Source organism: Lissotriton helveticus, chromosome 12, assembly GCF_964261635.1.
Source record: "Lissotriton helveticus chromosome 12, aLisHel1.1, whole genome shotgun sequence".
Lineage (NCBI taxonomy): Eukaryota > Metazoa > Chordata > Amphibia > Caudata > Salamandridae > Lissotriton > Lissotriton helveticus.
In genome coordinates this window covers 291530386-291551389 of record NC_136073.1, presented here as the reverse complement: position 1 = coordinate 291551389, position 21004 = coordinate 291530386, and positions in this window count along the sequence as shown.

Sequence of the window (21004 nt, the reverse complement as noted above, 5' to 3'; positions counted from 1 at the left end):
ATGAACTCGTAAGCCCTCCGGGATGTGTGGTGGGTTTTTTTCTTCAGCAGCAGCCAGGCTTTACATTTTACTCAGTTTTGCATGCTCTGATGTCACAGATAGATATGATTTTGGCCATTTGTTATCATGAGAAGCAGGACATGAGGGGGTAGGAAGGGGCAGTGGAAAGAGGGTGTAGTGCCATTTGGGCATGAAGTGGTCCGGGGCCTATGGTCCTTAGCACAGGTAGGTTGAAAAAGCAGGTGCTGAGATGGGTCCCATAGGACTCTCCATATTTTGCCCTCACCCTCAAGGTGAGACATAAATTTGAACTCTGCAGCTGTACCACCTTTCACTGCTGCAGATGTAATTGCATAGAGACTCATAATAGACCATTCATAGTATCATTTCATAACTGCAGCATCATCATACTCCTATGCAATGAAACCACAGTTGTTGCTGCAATATCTAATGCAACTAACTACCATAGGCACATCAAATAGGGATGTTAAGGTGCAATGTAACTTGTTGTAACACATATCTGGGTGTTGTGCAATGGCATCTTGTTTCTCTGGGTTAAGAGATACCTGTGAACCATTTTGGATCATAGTGCTCTCTCATTCTTTAGTGGACAGAGACTGAAAGCCTCATAATTATGCCGGTCTGACCGGCTTATGTGGTCCGTTGGAGGCGGTCAGACCGTTGCTGTATAGTCTGAAGTGGTTGCTCGGTCTGTCATATTACAATGCATTCATATATATAGAATTCCGACCGCCCGATCCTTCCAACTCCGGCAGGAAATTATGACCACGTTGGTGTTAGGAAGGACCAATGGAGACACTCAGAGAGCGGATCACCTTACATACCACCTGCCCAATTATGATGTGCCAATCCAATGAGCTGACCGTGGTAGACCAACCATCTATTCTGGGCTGGCGGAAAGAGAGGAATAGAAGTCCCAAACTCACCTGTACACAGCTTCTCAAGCCCTGTGCCTACATGAAGCTCATCACACACATCCTACCCCTGTTGTACCTGCTCAATTACACTAAAAATCCACACCGTAGTGGACACAACTGCCTGTAAGTATCACACCTACCCATGTAGGTGGAGTCTTCAGTAAATCGATGTACCGCCATGAAAAATCAGGAGCGTAGTTTGGTCAGCATGAGTTGGGAGTGTTTGCAACCAAAACACAAATGATCACACAGGGACAGTTTGTCAATAAATACACATATCATGAGAAGCAGGACATGAGGGGGTAGGAAGGGGCAGTGGAAAGAGGGTGTAGTGCCATTTGGGCATGAAGTGGTCCGGGGCCTATAGTCCTTAGCACCGGTAGGTTGAAAAAGCAGGTGCTGAGATGGGTCCCATAGGACTCTCCATATTTTGCCCTCACCCTCAAGGTGAGACATAAATTTGAACTCTGCAGCTGTACCACCTTTCACTGCTGCAGATGTAATTGCAAAGAGACTCATAATAGACCATTCACAGTATAATTTCATAACTGCAGCATCATCATACTCCTATGCAATGAAACCACAGTTGTTGCTGCAATATCTAATGCAACTAACTACCATAGGCACATCAAATAGGGATGTTAAGGTGCAATGTAACTTGTTGTATCACATATCTGGGTGTTGTGCAATGACAGAAGTAGTAACATACCATACGTGTGGGAACCAATGCCAATCACAGATGTGTTGCATATGTGCTTGTAAGCCATGTGCTCATTAGATACCCCCAGTACACTTATCCCATTCAAAGTCCTGTTGTGGAAAACACAAACACCAAATTCACAACACTATTCAAATACATCACAACATAGAATACAGAAGGGGAGTGTATGTGTTGGTGTGGGCAAGTAAAACATCCCATGGGAAAATCTACACACACTTCACATCATCTGACTGAAACCACTGCTCGAAAACTACCTCCCAAACCATTCCCCAATCATAGGTTTGTTGCACTTCATACACCCCCTGGGAGCCACGATACCGTGGATAAGGCTAGAGGCATTGTAGCCAAACATATTGATTTGGACCCTATACGCAACATCACAGAATGTATATTCCCATCACATCTGCATGATGCCCTCTATGTCCACGTCACTGACAATGTACAGGCACAATTTGAAAAACTCTAAATGTATGCACATCTCAGAAGCTGGTGCAATAAAGAGTGTCACAAAACAACACCTCCTCGTGAATGATATGGCAATCAACTTGTGTGGCACTCTCACATTGCTAATAAGCTAGGTCTTGCTGTGACATCGAACATACATCAGTATGGATGTGTCAGGAAAACAAAACACACCTTCACTGCTAAAGCACATCACCCTCATGAAAAATGTAAGCCAGGTAAATGGCATTCCGACAAACCATGGTGTCAAACGTTTGAAGTCCACAATGTAATGACTCCCTGCAGACTTGGGTTCCCCAAGCCAAGGCAAAAGTCCATATTGCACCTGCCTCAAGGTCTCCATGTGCACAGGACTTGTGGCATGAGGTAAATCAGGGAATACCAATATTGTCAAAAAGTGGCATGCTCATGTGGCTAATGTGTAAGTGCAAGTCCCTAAATAAAACACCGCAGCAACAGCTGTTGTAAGACATCTCCTAAACGTATGTGGAAAGAACACACATAAAAATGGTTACATGTGCATCCAAAATACCAAATAGGTATTACAATTCAACACCCACCATGTGTGATGAAAGAAAGACCTACTTTGCACACATGACACACATATTCACCCTACATCTCAGGTAGTACTGCAAGCTGAAATCCCTGGACATTGGTCAAGGCAAGCTGCAATATTTACCATAGAAAATCCCACCCAATGCAATGTAACTCTATAACATGTCCCAAGGTCTGACTATACTTACCACTGCAATAGGATCTGCCATGATGAAGATGAAACAAACACAACTGTAGCCACACATCCCAAGTCATCCAAGAAGAGCATTTAGTATCAGTTTCAATGGTAGGACAAAGATCAACAAAACCAATGGAGTTTTTATTTGAGACAACAAATCGGTGCCTGAAAACAAAGGAAAATGTCCAGTCCAAGATTTATGTGTGTTCCAGCACACTGCTGTGTCACCAAACTTGCCTTCAAGAACACTGCCAGGGATAACACCCCAGGAAGGGGCAGCATCTAGTGGGCAGTCCAGGCACCTGTATGATGTTACTCAGGTGGGCTGGGGTTGGGATTGGGAGGGCTGGGTTGGTCTTTGGAAGGACTCGTCTCTGGATTGGGGGGTTGGCTTGGTCTGTGGTAGGGCTGGTCTTGGGATGAGGAGGGCTGGGTTGGTCTATGGGAGGGCAGGTTTCAGGATGGGAAGGGCTGGGTCTGACCATGCGGGGAGTTTCAGATCCCAGAAGGGTAGTGATGGGTTGAGAAGGCGAAACATGTGTTTTACCTTTTTTTTAAGAGCAGCAGGGCTGGGGTGGGAAGAGGCACTTTGGTTTTTGGGAGGGGGTGGCTCTGTTTCTGTACCTTTCCCTCTTTTTGGCTTACTGCCTTTTTATTCGGCAGGGGTAGTGGAGGGGGCAGGTTTTGGGGGTTGGATTGTGAAGTTGAAGGGATGGGTACGGGTGGGAACCCAGCCCTGGATGTGGAAGCAGGCAGGCAGCTGTGGCAGGAAAGAGCTCAAGGGCAAAGAAGGTGAGTTCTGTGGGACACTGGGGAGAAGGTGAAAAAAGGGGTGGGGTATTGGAGGTAGAGGGATGTGAAGTCTGGGGTGTGGCTGTGTGTGTATGTGTCTGATGTATGTTTGGTTGTTGATCATGTGTAGTCCTTTGCAATGTGTGATGTGTACGTGGCTGGTGGTGTGGGTGTGGTGTCTGTGTGTGACGTGGGTAGTGGCTGTGTCTTGTGGTGTGGGGCCGATGTGTGTGATGTGGGTAGTTGCTGTATCTGGTGGTGTGGTGTCTAGGTGTGTGATGTGGGTAGTGGCTGTGTCAGTTGGTGTGGTGTCTGGCTGTATGTGTGTAGAGGCTACATCTGTTGGTTTGGTGTCTGGCTGTATGTGTGTAGTATCTGGGTCTGGGGGTGTGGTGTCTGGATGTATGTGTGTATTGGCTGGGTCAAATAGCACTCGTTACAACACATGTGTTTTCTATGCATGCCATTAGAATACAAGTCGTTACAACAATGCGTTGTTACATTGCATGCCATTACAACGCAAGTCGTTACAACGACTTGCTGTAAGGGGGGGGCGCTGGAGTTTGGAATAGTATAATTTACTATTCCACTTCCAGTGTATACAACAGTAGGGAAGGTGTTGGATTGCAATCCAACACCTTCTGCCCCCTACAGCAAGTTGTTGTAACAACTTGTGTTGTAATGGCATGCGATGTAACAACGCGTCATTGTAACGACTTGCGTTGTAATGTCATGAGATATAACGCATGTGTTGGAAATGATGCTTCCCGGCTGGGCCTGAGGGTGTTGTGTTTGTGAATATGTCACTGGATGTGGTGACGAATGATTGCAGTATGTTTTTTTTATTCTTATATTTCTCTTTGCGAGTACTATGTATGCATGATGAGGCTGATGCATGCTGATGTGTGCATGTGCTTTCGGTAGGTCTGGGAATAGGGATTGTGGATAGGGAAGAGTCAGGAGGTGGGTGGAAAGCTGGAATTGGTAGGCTGGCATGAGTGTGGAAGCCAGAGCCTGCAAAGACCTCTGTAGGGCAGACATGTTAGAGGGAAGGCCTTCCAGGTGCGACATCATCTTCATCAGCTGGGAAGTTTGCACCTGGAAGGCATTCAGCACTGCTGTCTGACCCACTGAGATCTGCCTCAGGATGTCAATTGCCTCCACACTCAGGGCAGCAGGGGAGACAGGGGCAGGGAGTGATATGCCTTGTCCAAAGGAGACTCCTCTCGTCTAAGGGGGACGGGCCCAGACAGCTGGCTGGGGAGCAGCAGGGAGGGTGGAGCTGAAAAGTTGATGGAGGATTGGATGGTGAGGACCAGGTCCAGGGACATCTACCACCACAAGAGAGTGCCCATTAGAGTTTTACTCTGGTTATGAGGATGACGATGAGTCGTCTGGTTCCTCCATGGCACTCCTACCACCCTCTGAGCCACTGGTTGCCTCTGAGTCACTGGTGCGATGAGAACCACTGTGGTCAGCTGCTTGCCCAGCGGTCTCAGCACTGTCTCCTCTGCTGCCTTGGGTTAATACTAAAATAATAGCAGAAATAGGTTCAGTGCAATTGCGTGAACACACTGGGTAAACAGATCCTGACACAACATATTAGACAATGGCACAGATCACAACACATGGTGTCATAACCACTGTCTGCTCCAACTGTTTGTGTGGCCTTGTCCCAAATCCAGCCTCATGTGTGTAGCAGGAGATATCATCACTCTGTCAGTGCCACCCCATGAGGCCTGGGGTCAGAACAAAGATTCACCTCTTCCACCCTCAGATACCAGGAGCCCTGGCCCATGTGCTGAACAACTCACAAAGGCCACTACTGCTCGCAGCAGAATATCATCTCATTAGGTCCAGAAGCCCAACCACTAAGAAAAATATGGTTGCATGCACTGGATACAGCCTATCCCCTGCCATCTTACCCATGTGCACGGGGGGCCTACTCTGGCCCACAGAGGACTCAGAAAGGTAGGACAAACAAAGTTCCAAAATACAGAGGGTCAGCCTTTACAAAGTGCCTGCTTCTGCTCACTAATCAGACTTCGCTTGTGGTCTTGCCACAGAAACCACACAATGCCAAAGGGTGGACAACCTGCCTGGCTTACCAACACCTTGCTGCAAACACAGGTCCTAGGACTCTTATTCTGATCTGCCCTGCCTTGATAAAGGTGGGTTGACATTATCTGCCCAGCTGGCTGGCTGAGGCAGGCAATCCTTCCCTCCAATTAGATCTGCAGATGACCTCACCACCCAGCCCAGCTGACGAGACTGCTTACCCACTTTGCCATCTCATGGGGCATGCACAGCCGAGGGCTGATATTCTCTTTGCGGCAAATTTTCGGCCCTTCAAGAACTTGAAGTCTCCCTATGTCTTGCTAATCTGTCAGACTCCAGACAATTCACGGCCGTCCTGCAAGGGTACCTCCTTTGACTCCACTTTCCCCCGGGACAGAAGGATCAACTTTCCCAGCCAAGGAGTGGCAGACACTCTTGGGCTATCCACCTCATCCCTTGCAGGTCTGCAGGACCTGTGTTTTACCTCCTTTGACTCCACTTTCCCCCGGGACAGAAGGATCAACTTTCCCAGCCAAGAAGTGGCAGACACTCTTGGGCTATCCACCTCATCCCTTGCAGGTCTGCAGGACCTGGCTTACTGAGAGTAGACTGAATTGGAACGAACACCTGATCTCATCCCGCATGCCCCTTGTATCTCCCACGGATGACCTGCTGGTCCTACACCCACTGAGTAAAAACGTTGTCCATGGCTTCCAGGAAAGCAACCCACCAGCTACGCTTTATAGAGGCTATGTCCCATAAAAACTTCAACGTCGGCACCGTCTGCACATCTGTATTACCTGATGGAACACATCCTGCAGGAAATCACAGTTGTGTGCCTCAGACTTGAAATAACGAATGTCAAGATCACAGACCTTACCACTATATGAAATCCATCAGGATGTAACCAGGGCATTCTAACGATAACTAGATGGCAGGAATGGAGCCTCACTGATTAGAATTGCACGTGACAAGTGCTTAAGACCGGGATTCAGAACTCTGGTGCCCCAGAGGCAGGACAAGGATAGATAACATAAGGTTTTTGGGCTTCCCAGAGAGGATTGAATGAGACAACACGGGGTGCTTCCTATGCAACATACTCCCATGCCCAAAAGGACTGTCTTTCACCCCACCCCAGGAGATCCAATATGCCCACTGCATCTGTACCTTCAGACAGGACAATGACAACAAAATTCACCACCATAAAGCATTTTTTCTGAGACACTCCTGAGTCAGAGAAATTTTGGTCATGGCCTGTAATCATGAATCATATGACAATGAAGGGCGCAAAATCTGTATAGTTGTGGAATTTTCCAGGGAGATTAATGACAAATGCTATGCTTTCTTAGCCCTCCGCCCTGCTCTACAAAACTGGGACAACAAATACAGACTTCTTGAACTGTCCTGCATGTGGCTCACCTTGGACGGCAAGTCCAGAGACTTTCTAGACCAGGAGTACTTTTAATCCTTCTTGAACTCCTGGAGGACACCACTATAGACATGACTCCCCTCCCTGCTAACAATGGGGACATCCTCATCCCCAAAGCTACCGGTCAACCAAGGCAACTGCACAGACCACAGGAACAGGTTCCCAACCCCACTCCCACAGCGAGAAGGATAGAGGCGTCAGGGGGGTATTGGAACACAGGAGGCAGGAAGAGACAAGTACCACTCATCGCTCAAAGGAACCTGGGTCTCTGAACTGGCTGGTGACGGACACTAGACAAACCCATCAACACTTTGAGACACCAAAGTTTTTCTAGCTTATTTTGCCAGTGCCTATGTGTACCCATGACTCCCACCCACAAATGTTCTCTGCTGACAGATAGCATATGTTATTATGGTATGTTTTCTATCGCATGGCCTGAAGTATGTTCGATGTTGTTTGCATTGTCCATGCCACATCACAATGACGGGGATAACCCCCTTGGGCCACACTAACCACGCACTCTCCAAGGCCATCTCGGATCACCACCTTGTCTACCCTTAGATTCCAGATCCAGACCTCCTCCAATGCAGTCTGAAGGGGCCCAACCAACACCCTCCACACCAGCGCCCCCCCCCCGGAAACAACTCTGACCATTAATGAATCATGAATCCTCTGTGTTTCACCCTCATTTGGTCCTCCCCACCCCTTTTCCTTCCACCACTGCCGCCCTTCTCCTCCTCTTCTTTAAGAGGACACATACCCCATCTAAATCTTTCTCCAGACTCGTCTAGGTATGTGGGCTTTGGCATAAGTTTAAGTTTTAGCTTCACCGACCAAAGCAAATAACTCCCTCCTCTCTTTCCTATTCCATCTAGATGAGGGATACACAACCTCCCCGCTGACCCAAACACCTTGTACACAACTCCCCTACTGCCATTCACCTCTTCCCATCTTGACTACCTTCACCAGCTCCGATCCTCATGCCACTGCCCTTTCTCCCATTTCGCTTGCCAAGCCCTCCCCTCGCCACCACCTGCTAACCATGGCACAACACCCCTGATGATTCTATTCTAGAATGTCTACAGCCTCATTCGCTATAACAAGCGGGAAAAACTTCCATCATACCTGAACTCAAAACATGCGAATATAGCCTTGTTACAGGAAACCCACCTACACAGTCCTTTCTTTTTTTCTTTATTGCACATATTCAACCAAACAAAACAAATCATCTTTTCTCCCCTCTCTCCCCACCCCTGTACGCTTAGAAGTTATATCAAAATACCAAAGACAATACAATTCATGACTGTCAGGTTGAGAATAAATATGCAACATATGTTAAGAAATTCATAGTTACTAGGAGCTGGCCATCTAAAATATGCAAGACAGTGTAATATTCCACTAAGCATCATAACATTTTTAAGTGCAGGTGCTAAGACAGAGAAAGTTTCTAAGGCCTCACCAGGCAATACAATCAGTAAAAAGAAATATTAACTTAGGTTCCCCACCCCCCACTTGGGAAGGGGGCCCAGATTGACAGCCCTTTTTCCTTGCTTTATGGCCCTTTCTAGGATGAATCACTTTCTCAAGGTTAGAAACTGCAAGTAGGCGAGCCAGCCACAATTGAAACCGTGGAGGTTGTGGATCGAGCCATGCCGAGGCAATTGCCAGTCTCAAAATTGCCATCATGACCACAAGGAACTGTTATGTATCCTGCGCCTATTCCTCCCCAGTTAATCCTAATAGAATCAATTATGGAGTCAGTAAAACTTCTATTTTTTATTTACTATATACAAAATCTTGAGTTTCATTTTTGAGAGGACCTAATTAAGTGCAAAAGGCGAACATATGGACTATATTGGCATGGGACAATGCACAACGTGAACAACGTGAACAGCTTGTCCCACGGCCTGTACCCCATTTCATGATTCTTGCGGGTGTATGATATAACATAAAATAGGTCTTAAAAAACTGCACTTGTAGATTAGCAGACATTACAACAGTATTGGAAATGCTTAGAGCTTTAGAGAGACCGGTTTCTGATATTACCATCTTCTCTTGCCTTCATTTCATTATTTAATAGATGATATATTAATCCCGATGCGTATATGGGTCTGTGCCAGTATAATTTCCACCAACTCTTTCTTGTCAAAACCATTAGGCCTACCCCATTTACGCTGTAAAAAGTCCCTTATTTGTAGGTACTTAAAAATTCCTTGTTGTCAATGGCGATCTCCATCTTCAGCTAATCAAACGTAATCAAACCATGGGGGGGGGGGAAGATGCCCAATTTATCTATGCCGGCCAAAGCTCAATTTTATATATAGCCATCCCTAAAGATATCAGGTAAAGTTGAATTGTTCTGAATCGGGGTATAATAGTTCAATCTTCCTAGGCCTAGCAATTTCCACAAAGCTGACCATACCTTAAAGGCTCCCAGGAGGCATTTAAACTGTACTTTTTTGTAGTAACTCGGCTCTAATTGCTTGCAGAGGCACCCCCATTCCTCTTTTCCAATTAACAGTTCATAAATGGTAGGAGTGGTTTGTGGGGAATCATTCGATGGATGTTCCATTAGTAAGATATGGCTATATTGCAACATCATTGTCCAGTAATATAATTTAAGGTTTGAGAGCGCCCACTCTCCTCTTTCTTTTGGAAGTGATAAATACCTCAATGCCCTCTTAGGTTTGGTGTAGGCCCATAACAATCTTGAGAAATTAGAATCAAGCGCTTTGAGCCAGTTGTTCGAAAAATCCAAGGGGATCGATCTAAAAAAATATAAAAGTTTGGGTAAAAAGATAATTTTTAAAAGATTGCATCGGCCAATCATAGTAAGATGTAAATTATTCAACCTTGATAGATCTTTCTTAGTTTTAGCTGACAGAGGCTCTATGTTTAAATTTATAATTTTCTCAACATTAGAGGATAAACAGACACCTAGGTATATTACTTGGTTGATTACTCATTTATCTGCCCATACAATGTTATCGTTGATAATGATTTGGATTTTCAGAGAGAAGTCAGAGATGCCCCCAAAGAGGGATGCTTCCTTCTCTATTGCTTTGATGGCTGTTTCAGGGTTGGGGAATACTAGTGAGATATCGTCAGCATAAGCTAACATTTTACTTTTGAATCCCTGAAGGATTATTGCAGGGATCGCTATATTTTGAGTGATCTTTCTTATAACTGATCGATATGTAAGGCAAACAGGAGTGGAGAACAGGGACATCCCTGCCGTGTTCCAAAGGTAATCGTTTATGGCTCTGTCATATCCCTGGAGATGCAGACATTTGCTACCGGGTTAAAGTATAAAGCTTTTACTCCCTTAAAAAATCTTGGGATGATGCCAACTTGTTTGCATAGCTGTGCAAAGATAGTGCCAAGAGACCCTAACGAACACTTTTTCAGCATCAAGTAAAATAAAAGCCATAGGGTCTCCTGACAATTCTACAGCATCAAAAAGCCACATGACACGTCTGATGTGGCAACCCTCCCTGAAATAAATCCATGTTGTTGATTTGCCACCAATTTTGCTATGATCTGGGCTAATCTCATGGCTTAACTTAAGAGTATATTTTCGAGTCACTGTTTATTAACGTTATCTGCCAATATGACCTTAACTCCACCACTGATTTATTCTTTTTCAGAGAGACTACAATTTTAGCAACAGACCACGAGGCCGGAGGAGTAGCACCGTTGTATATTTGATTAAATAGTGCATTCAAATGATTTTTAAGTTGGGGTCAAATATTCCATCAAATTCCGAGGGGATGGAATCCATTCCTGTCGTTTTGCCGGAGGGTAGACTGGAAAGGGCTAGAAGAATCTCCTCCTATGATATTTCTCCTTCTGGGGATTCCCCCTCAGCAAAGGACAATTTATTTGCGACCATCGTTTTAAGAAATTCTTCAGCATCTGGCGATCTGGTCTTGATATCTTTGGTATATAGGGCTTGATAATATGTTTGAAAAGTGCTTTTGATTTTGCTTGAATTTGAGACTAACCTTGCTCTGACTAGCAACTGGTGCCAACATGCTCGCTGCATTCTTATGCATCTATCGCAGCCCTGGCTGTTATTACTCCAACTTGAGCTTCTTTCACATCCCCTCCTTGTTTTAAAACTCTAAGTTTTCCTCCACAGCGTGTAAATTGTCTTGCTTGATCAGCACATTTTGCCTCTCTATCTTTGCCCTGTTCAATAAAAACCTAAGTGTCTCGCCCCTTAGGCAAGCCTTGAAAGTATCCCAGACAGTGCTCAATGGGGCACTACCAGCATTCTCTTTAAAGAATATTGGGATACATTGGCTAATATGTATGCAATAGTCTTTATTAGCGAGCAGGGCACACTCAAAGCTCCATGCATTGCTAGCTTTACCCCCAATTCCTGGGATTTCTAATACCAGTGGGTTATAGTCCGAGAGAAGAACCGCGGGTCTCACTCAATTTTGCAAGAAGCAAAACAAGGAAGTAGTTCAGATGGGCATGTGTAGAATGAGGAGCAGAAAAATATGTGTAACCATTCTTAGCTGGTTTCATTCTCGCCCAGACATCAAAAAGGCCATGTTCTTTAGACAGGCCTTCTGGGGCTTTAAATACTTTGGGTTTCCAACAGGTGAATGGAAATTAAGCCACAACATTCCAATCACTCGGGATATTCATATTCAGGTCCCAGTACAAGACTATGGGTAGGGACCGAAGTATCAATTCCTGGGATATCAGGTCAATAACAGAGGGCTTATCCAGGATACTACCATAGATTGTGCAGAGAGTAAATCTATCTCCACTGGCAGTATGACAAACTGCAATCACCCATCAACCCTGAGTATCTACACCCATATGTGTAAATTTCAACCAATTGCCTTTGGCCAAAACTGCAACCTCCCATACGTGCCCCTTGTGAGGTTGGACCAATAAGATTGCATCCCATAGTGTTTAAAACATCCCTTTGTGAGGCTTCAATGTGTGTTTCTAATGATATCTGCCTTCAGAACCTGTAATCCTATTGCAACTCTTGATGTTTTTCTAGAATCATTCAGGCCACAGATTTTGATGGAGGCTATACGTATCCTCTGTGTGTCACCCCTTTAACCTATTGATGAAAAAAAGAAGAGAGCTATCTGGCTCCTGGTTCTTAACGTAGCCGTGGCAACACTTCTAAGCTTATTAACTCTCCTAGTGTCATGTTCTTTAGGATAGTCCCATCATGTGTATATGTCGTGTGGATCCCATCCACACGACATAATGGTCCTAAACACAGGTGACATTTTACCTATTAGCTTACTTCTGTCTCTTCGACAACCAGGCTCTCGGTATCCTATCTTAATCCCTGTACCTGACATTCATAAAAACTGTAGATTTAGACTGTATAAGGGTCCCCACTTGTTTCATCAATGGCCAACAGCCAGCTGTGCATGAGTGTTTTTGTTCAGAAAAGGAGTAGCAAAGGATTAGTTTTAAAAACATATTGATTCTGTAAAAACCCTGGAGTGACCACTTTAGTATTAAAGACCCTCACTCCCCCTTACAAGACAGAGGAGAATTCCTTCCAGGCTGAACCGAGACTCTGCAGGCTGATCCTTCGACCTGCAGAGACCTGACATCCCTTGCGGGGTGCCATCCTCGATCCAGAGACGGGGTCCTTCACTCAGATCCATCCATTGAGGGGTAAGCACTCTCCGTGGGCGAATCTTGGCTCCATTAGGATATATCTTAGCACTTACATACACATGCTTCACCTACATATCTAGGCCAGGTACATTTAGGTAGGCTACACATCATAGGAGTATGCCAATGCTACTGTTTTATATTCACCCAGAGAGGTCTGATACTTGGAAAGAGCAATAGGACTACTCCCAAGATATATATTATCCCCGGGGGGTCACTTGCAGGATCTTTTGTGGACGCCGTGAAGGGAACGGCACCAGAAGCGTAGCAGCTCTCCATCGCCGGGCTTACCCGAGACGCCGTGAGGGCAACGGCTGTAGCGGACCACACTACCCAGCAGCCCCAGCGAGGTCGCAGGCCAGTGACGCTCCCAACGCGTCCGGAGGCGCCATAAGATCAGTGAGCGCCAAGCGCTCTTAAGGGTCGCTTGCAGGAACTTTTGCGGACGCCGTGAGGGGAACGGCACCAGCAGCGTAGCAGCTCTCCATCGCCGGGCTTACCCGAGACGCCGTGAGGGCAACGGCTGTAGCGGACCACACTACCCAGCAGCCCCAGCGAGGTCGCAGGCCAGTGACGCTCCCAACGCACCCGGAGGCGCCATAAGATCAGCGAGCGCCGAGCGCTCTTGGGGGTCGCTTGCAGGACCTTTTGCGGACGCCGTGAGGGGAACGGCACCAGCAGCGTAGCAGCTCTCCATCGCCTGGCTTACCCGAGACGCCGTGAGGGCAACGGCTGTAGCGGACCACACTACCCAGCAGCCCCAGCGAGGTCGCAGGCCAGTGACGCTCCCAACGCGCCCGGAGGCGCCATAAGATCAGCGTACGCCTCCCGCCCGCGGGACGCGCGCGGGCAGCGCCGGGCGAAGCCCGGGAAAAGGGCGGGCCGTCTGTGGCCGTCTGGGGTCGGCAGTGGTCGGGCGGGCCACCCCTCTAAGCAGTGATAAAGGTGAGCGATCCTTATGTTATTATGGGGAAACGTACCACCACTACCTCGAGTCAGTCCACCATAATCCCCCGTGTGATACCTGCATCAATTGAAAGCATGTTGGAAGACGCATTCAATTTGGTCTCCATTGAAACAACAAACATTGAACGTAGCCTGTCCATGAGTCATTCCAGTTCACACTTGGAAGTGGCCGAAACCCAGTTTGTCAGTAATCGCACTACTTTGCCTCTTTCCCCAGCAGTCATAATCTCTAAAACTGCCTTGCCGGCTCCATTAACTCATGTTTCAACGACAGATAGCAATATTATCACCATAACCGACTCTCAACAAGACCCCTTGGACCTCACCGCTGTCCTTTCCATGGCTCCTAGTGATAAGACTGCAGGGGAGAAAAGGAAGCGAGGCAAAGCCAAACCTACGTATAACAAGAGGAAACAACCTGCACGCAATAAAGGGCAACCAACACCACAGAGTATGTGGTCCCACGGAAAAACAACATCTAGTGATGGCTCTGACACGTCCACTGCCCCTTTGGTTATTACTAACGCTGTTACTGTCATCGACCATGTACGGTGTGAACATAATTCTATTTCTACACAAACTGAGTGTACTATGGGAAATGCCTTATTGGACAAACCCAACGGGAATTTCATTGAAACTATTGTTGATTCAATTTTTAACCAAATGAAAAGTCAAATGGATAAACAATTTAATAAGATTTTTAAAAGAATGGATAGATTAGAGAGCCTGGTGAAAAGGGAAGACGCAAAAAGGAAAGGCTCTATCAGTATTGATAAATTAAGGGGAGATCGATTTCTGAAAGATATGGAGTTAGTCAATAGGGGTCCTATGGGTGAAAGCATCTCCCGTGTTTTATTAGACACAGAGAGTGTGAGCAGGGACAGTCCTGTAAGGAGTGACAAATCCCTGCCATCGAAATGTACCACCCTGGCCAAATCATCTCAACCTGGGCCACGAGCTCCAGCTAGTCAGCCCTGTCCTATCGGCGGGGTGTCTGGAGCTGTACTGGGGTCTGGCCCTGACAAAGCGGGGAAATTAGATAAGATCGTCCCTAAAACTGGGCGCACTGATGTCTCACAGCCCAAAAAACAGACAGGGACGGTCCTCCACTTGCCCCCTGAAGCCTGCCCTTATGTTTTAGTCTTAGCAGGAGTTCCTCCCCTGCAAGAGGATCAAAGGGAGTCTTGGGTCCAGTTGAAAATTAAGTCTATTGACTGGTTGTCTAGGCATAAAGACGTAGGGCCACAAATCTCCAATGAAATCATGACAGTAAGACGGGTAGATTGGGTGGGTCCCTTGCCAAAGAATATCACTGGCGACTGTATTGTCCTGAACTTTAGACATCCAGCTACAGTTAACCATCTGTTAAATAGCAACAACATCCACTTCCGTCCATCTACTGCTGTGACCCCTCTACCCTTGAGACACTTTTATAGACCCCCATTAAAACCACCTACACCAATCTTTCCCTTATTTAATAGATTCAGTGCTTTATCGAATTTGCAGTACCAGGGTTGACCATTAACAGATGACCCACTTGCTACTGGAAGCCCTACGGCCCTAGTTAGTGTTCCCCAGCCCATTAATAATGCTAGTACCACATCCATCACACCGAAGCTTCACATGGAGGTTACACCACCTGGGAGTCTAAATACAGATGAACCTATTCCCTCTCCCGTCATCCTAGATGCTGGTTTCACTGTACTAAGTTGGAATATTGCTGGGTTAAAAACAAAGATGGCATCTTCCGATTGGTCTGAATGGATAAAAACTTTTGACATTTTAATGTTTCAGGAAACTTGGTGTACTAGTAGTCTTCTTCTTGATGGGTACACTTGCCATAATCAAATTGTACCATGCCCGGCGGTGGCCCGACCCAGTGGAGGCTTATCTTTATGGGTAAAAATCACAGCAGGTGGACACACCAAGACTGTGGACACTCATGATGAAAATTTCCAGGCTATCATCTATCTAGGTCGAATTAAGCTATGTTTAATTAATTTTTATAATAATGATTTCTTATCCCAACCCAATAATAATTTTATAAGGTTGTTTGATTTTATTGACAAAATTGTGGAAGGACAAATTTATGGCAAAATTGATGGGATCTTACTGGGTGGCGACATTAACGCTCACATCCACAAGTGCAATTCTAATTCAGTTGACCCTTTTAGACGGGTGCCATCTTGTAAAAGAGGGGAGGAATTGCTTAATCACATAGCTACCCGTGACTTAGTTAATGTCATGGAGACAGCCTGCAGTACTATGGGTGAACGGCCCCTGCCAACATATATAGGACGTGGGAGCTCTTCTACCATAGATTATGTTTTTGTTTCCTCTCTACTTGTGGATTGTTTAGCTAGTGCAGACGTTCCCAGTACCATATATAGTGATCACAATCCAATTTTGACTACTTTTAACTCTGTTAAAAAACTGGAAAAGCGACAAGAAATAGGAACAACAAATCTAATGGTATCAACTGACAAACTTAGAGTCGTTTGGAAGGGAATTGATAACAAGGGGATTTTAGCATGTATTTTGAATAAGCACCCCCAATTGATCGACACTTGTTTGTCTATTGATGTTCCTGGCCCCGAAATTATAGTGGCTTTTACCCGCCTGTGCGTAGCTTTCAAAGAGGAGATCTCCAAACCAGTCAGACGCTCCGCTAAAGAACCTCGGTGGTATGACAGCACTTGCTCGAAAGCAAATCGGGAATTAAGGGAGGCACTTTTAGCAAAACCTAGAAACCAGCCCCTAATAAGATCATTAAGAGCATGTTACAAACAACTAGAAAAAATGGTTTGGCGAGGTGCACCTCGCCAAACCAGTTTTTCTAGAATTCGGTATACCGCCCCTTTTGGCAGGTAGCACGCCCCGCAACCAGCAACATGCAATACGATGAGATATCTAGAACCACCGATGCTAGAGCCAGCACTTTAGCATATGGAGATGATGAAACAGAAATAATTTATGCCCTCATTAATGAGGATCTTGTACAAGAAGCAACCGGCCGCACAAAATAACAATGCATTAGGCAAATATTATAATCTATCGAAGCGCAGAATCAACCAGAAACTTCACGCCAGTACTTTAATCAAATACCACAGGTCCTTACGCATACCCCGTGGACTCCGGATAGCACTTAAACCTTCTTTATGCAAAAACTCCAACACCTTTCAAGAAAAATGGAACACGATCCTCAACAAATGCAGCCTTGACCTGATTATTTTAATCGTGGAAGAACTGTCTAGCATATTGATGGAAATTACAAAGGAAATAAAAGACATCGAAAAGGAACTGGAGGAGTCTACCCCAGCAGATGAATTGTCTAAAACTTTAGAGGACATCAATAGACAACTTGAGAAACACACCAGAGAAATTAATGAAAGAAAGATACGCAAGTTCAGGCGCGACACCTTGGACTATAAATTAGGTGAAGTATACACCTGGGCAGACATATATGCCCAAAGACGGCGAAACAAACCTTATAGCCAGCAAACTGACACCTCATCGTCAGGGAGTGATTCCTCAAGCCATCCATCAAATAGAACAGGTATTGGAACGAACACACGAGACATCAACAAAGACACCAGTGTGAGATTAACTTCCACAGACGCCAATCCATCCACATCAGGGCCTTTTTTAAAGGAAGGCCGAACCGAAACAAGAGACCCCGGAGGGGAAACAGGAAAGGAAAAAGGCCATCCCAATACGAGGAGCACAAAGAAGAGGATCACCTAGTGATTAACATATCTGATACTAAGCTCACATCACATGAAATGAAGTTATTACAAAAAGGCACATCTTTCATTCCGACGACATCCACTAACCTACTAGAATTGGAAGTGAGTACATTTAAGCTGACCCGTAAACTTTGCTTACGCCACTTCTTTGACAACGTACTACCTCCCTCAACCGACAAAAAAACTGACCAATTTATGGGCTTACGTCCCCCAAGCACATAAATGCCTCCCTGCAGTCATAAAAGTCTCGTCATGTTTGAAAATCTAGTCAAACAGGATTTAGCCAAAATCAACTACCAAAGAAAAGTCAATCAAAACATCACTCAGAAAGACAAAGACACACTAAAGGAAATTGCTGGCAAGAAGGATATAAAATGCATTAAAGCTGACAAGGGCGGAGCACTGGTGATTTTAAATACGAACATGTATGTAAGTAGAATTATAGAACATATTTCCGATCAAGACACATACATGCAACTTGAAGGTAATCCTACCAGTCAATTCAAAACAGCTTTACAGGAGATACTTATGAGAGCCCATGAATTGGCAGTAATGAACGACAAGACCATGAAATTTCATACATTGGAACATCCAAAAAGCCCGGTCATCACCATGACACCGAAGATACACAAATGCTTGAAGGACCCCACCGTTCAGACCAATCGTGTCCACTAGAGGTTCCCTGCACGAACCGGTGGGGAAGTTCCTGGACCGATATCTCCAACCATTGGTCAAACAAATGAGAAGCTACATAAAGGACACAACAGAGTTTTTAATCAAACTATCGGAAATTACCATCTTGGAAGGTGAAAATCTAATTCTATGTACAGCGGATGTGATAAGCTTATATACATCCATTCCCCATGAAGGAGGCATTAATGCTATTGAGAAAGCTATCTTGAACAGCAACATCGAGGACACTATACAACCTTTCCTCATGGAGCTCATGGTATACACACTATACCATAGTTACTTCGTACAGGAAAACAAAAGGTATTTGCAGCTATCGGGAATGTCGATGGGCAATTGCGCAGCGCCCACGTATGCAAACATTTACATGCAAGATTTCGAAACTATCAACATTTTTGACAACCACATTTGGAGAAAGAATCTAAAGTTATTCGTCAGATATATTGACGACCTGTTTTTCATCTGGAAAGACACAAGTGAAAGCTTGGAACAAGCGCTAACAGAACTTAACACTAAAGACAATAGAATACAATTAACATGGCATATTAACGAGAACACCATCACTTTTTTGGATGTATGTATCAAAAAGACCAAAACAGGATTTGACACTGACCTATTTCGTAAAGAAACAGATCGCAACAACACGTTGCATTATTCAAGCTTCCACCAAGGTTCATTGAAACGCCACCTACCCTATTCACAAATGTTACGCATGAAACGCATAACATCACAAACAACAGAGTGTGAAAAAAGAATGAAGGAAATGGGATCTAGATTCCTTGAAAGAGGATATCCGATGGAAATCATCAAAGATGCTGAAGAGAGAGTATCTAAAATATCAAGAGATAAGGCGTTAACCAGAGTCATCAAACCTGAAGACAATAGGATGGTATTAGTGTCCAAACACTCTACACAAAGCAAGGCATTTAAAAAAATCATACTGAACCACTGGCGCATTTTGGCATCAGAACCTGAATTTATGGATATGTTTAAATCACCACCAATATTTGCCTACACCAGAAATAACAACCTAAGAGAAATCTTATCCAAAGAACCTAAAGTCAGAGTACCTGCTAAAGGAACCCGCCCATGTCTTAACTGCAACAGTTGCAATAATGTGATCAAAGGTAACTCTATATGTCATCCTATGAAAGGGAACAACATCAAACTCAACGTCAGTGCCACTTGCCACTCATCAAATTTAATCTACTTGTTAAAATGCCCATGTGGTAAAATCTACATTGGAAAAACGGAAAGAAAAATCAAAGTGCGCTTAAATGAACACAAATCAAACATTCGGACCAAAAATGAAAAATCGAGCATTGCAATGCACTTTATTGAACAAAAACACAGTATTGCTCAACTTAAATTATTGGTACTGGAGATTATTGACAAAAAAGAAGGCAAGGACAATAATAAGACTCTGCTGCAGCGAGAAACAGCCTGGATATATCGTCTTCAAAGCCTCAAGCCTTTGGGCTTAATGAACGAATTGAACTCAGTTGTTTTCTGTAACCACCTATTTGGTGTTATCCTAATGTATTATAATTTTGTGCCACCTGTCATAACAATGTGATTACGACCACTGTATTTATGCCATTGAACCACACACACCACTACACACTTCCAAGATGGCCCCCACACTCCTATCGGAACAATACCGCATAGCCCGTCGTTTATTTTTAGTCCCAGAGTCACCGCAAGACGAACCAATCCCATTACGTTTATAACACTACCGTGTTTGAACGACTGAGACTCCCTGCGAGGACCGACCACACGCGAGCCCGGACTCCCGAGCTCTGCAGTAACTCGAGGAAGCTTAAAACTCCAAGTAAGTTTAAGCCATACCAACCGGCATGCCAATAACAACCCCCGTTTGAGATATACACCTTAACCAGTGCTATCTCGATTCTCTCCGCAGTGACATAAAGCCTCGCAATACCCGCTCACGTGAGTGTAAACTTTTTTTCCTCACAAATTACACGATGCGGTTCCGTAGATAATTATCACCTAAATCACACGTGCACAACCCACTCGTCACGCGCTTGCACAAACTTGCTTACATTCAATAGCATGAATTAGACTGTTTTTGGTTTTGTACTGTAACGATGAATTATGCTGAAATGAAGGGCTACAAAGTATGTATTTCTGTTTACAGAGCTCCTTGAGAAAGGGCGTTGGCCCGAAATGCATTGGAGCGACGTTCAATGATATGTGTCTACCATGAGTTAAAACATTTAAAAAGAATTTCAACTAGTAATATGAGAACAATATTACAATGAAATGTTGAACTTCAAATTATGAGAAAAATTACATTTGAATACATTCAACCTTTATGAGTCTTCTATGAAGAACAACAAAGTAGTGCCCAAATGTAGGGATGAGCTCATAGTTTTGAGCACACATCTTCTCTCATGTTACAAACAAGCCACTAAAACTCGGACAGAAGAAATTCTGAAGGATAAGTGGGATTCTCTTGCCCGAACAGCAACTTTAAAAGATGTTGCTGGTTTTTGAGGTGAGGTTAAATCTTTGAGGTCTATAGGATCAAATATCACCCCCATTAATTGCAATATATCGAGCAAAACGTGGGAAGATCACTTCTCTAGTATCTACGCAGCACCTTGTACACCAGTCGATATTTATCCAGTTATGGGTCTTAATTTTTCAATAATGGAGGTGGAAGATGCGATAAATCAGAGTGCTGGCAACAAGGCCCCCGGTCCTGATGGGTTATCTATCGATCAAATCAAATCAGAGCCCGAATTCGGGTCTCCACTATTGTGTAATGTTTTTAATAACCTG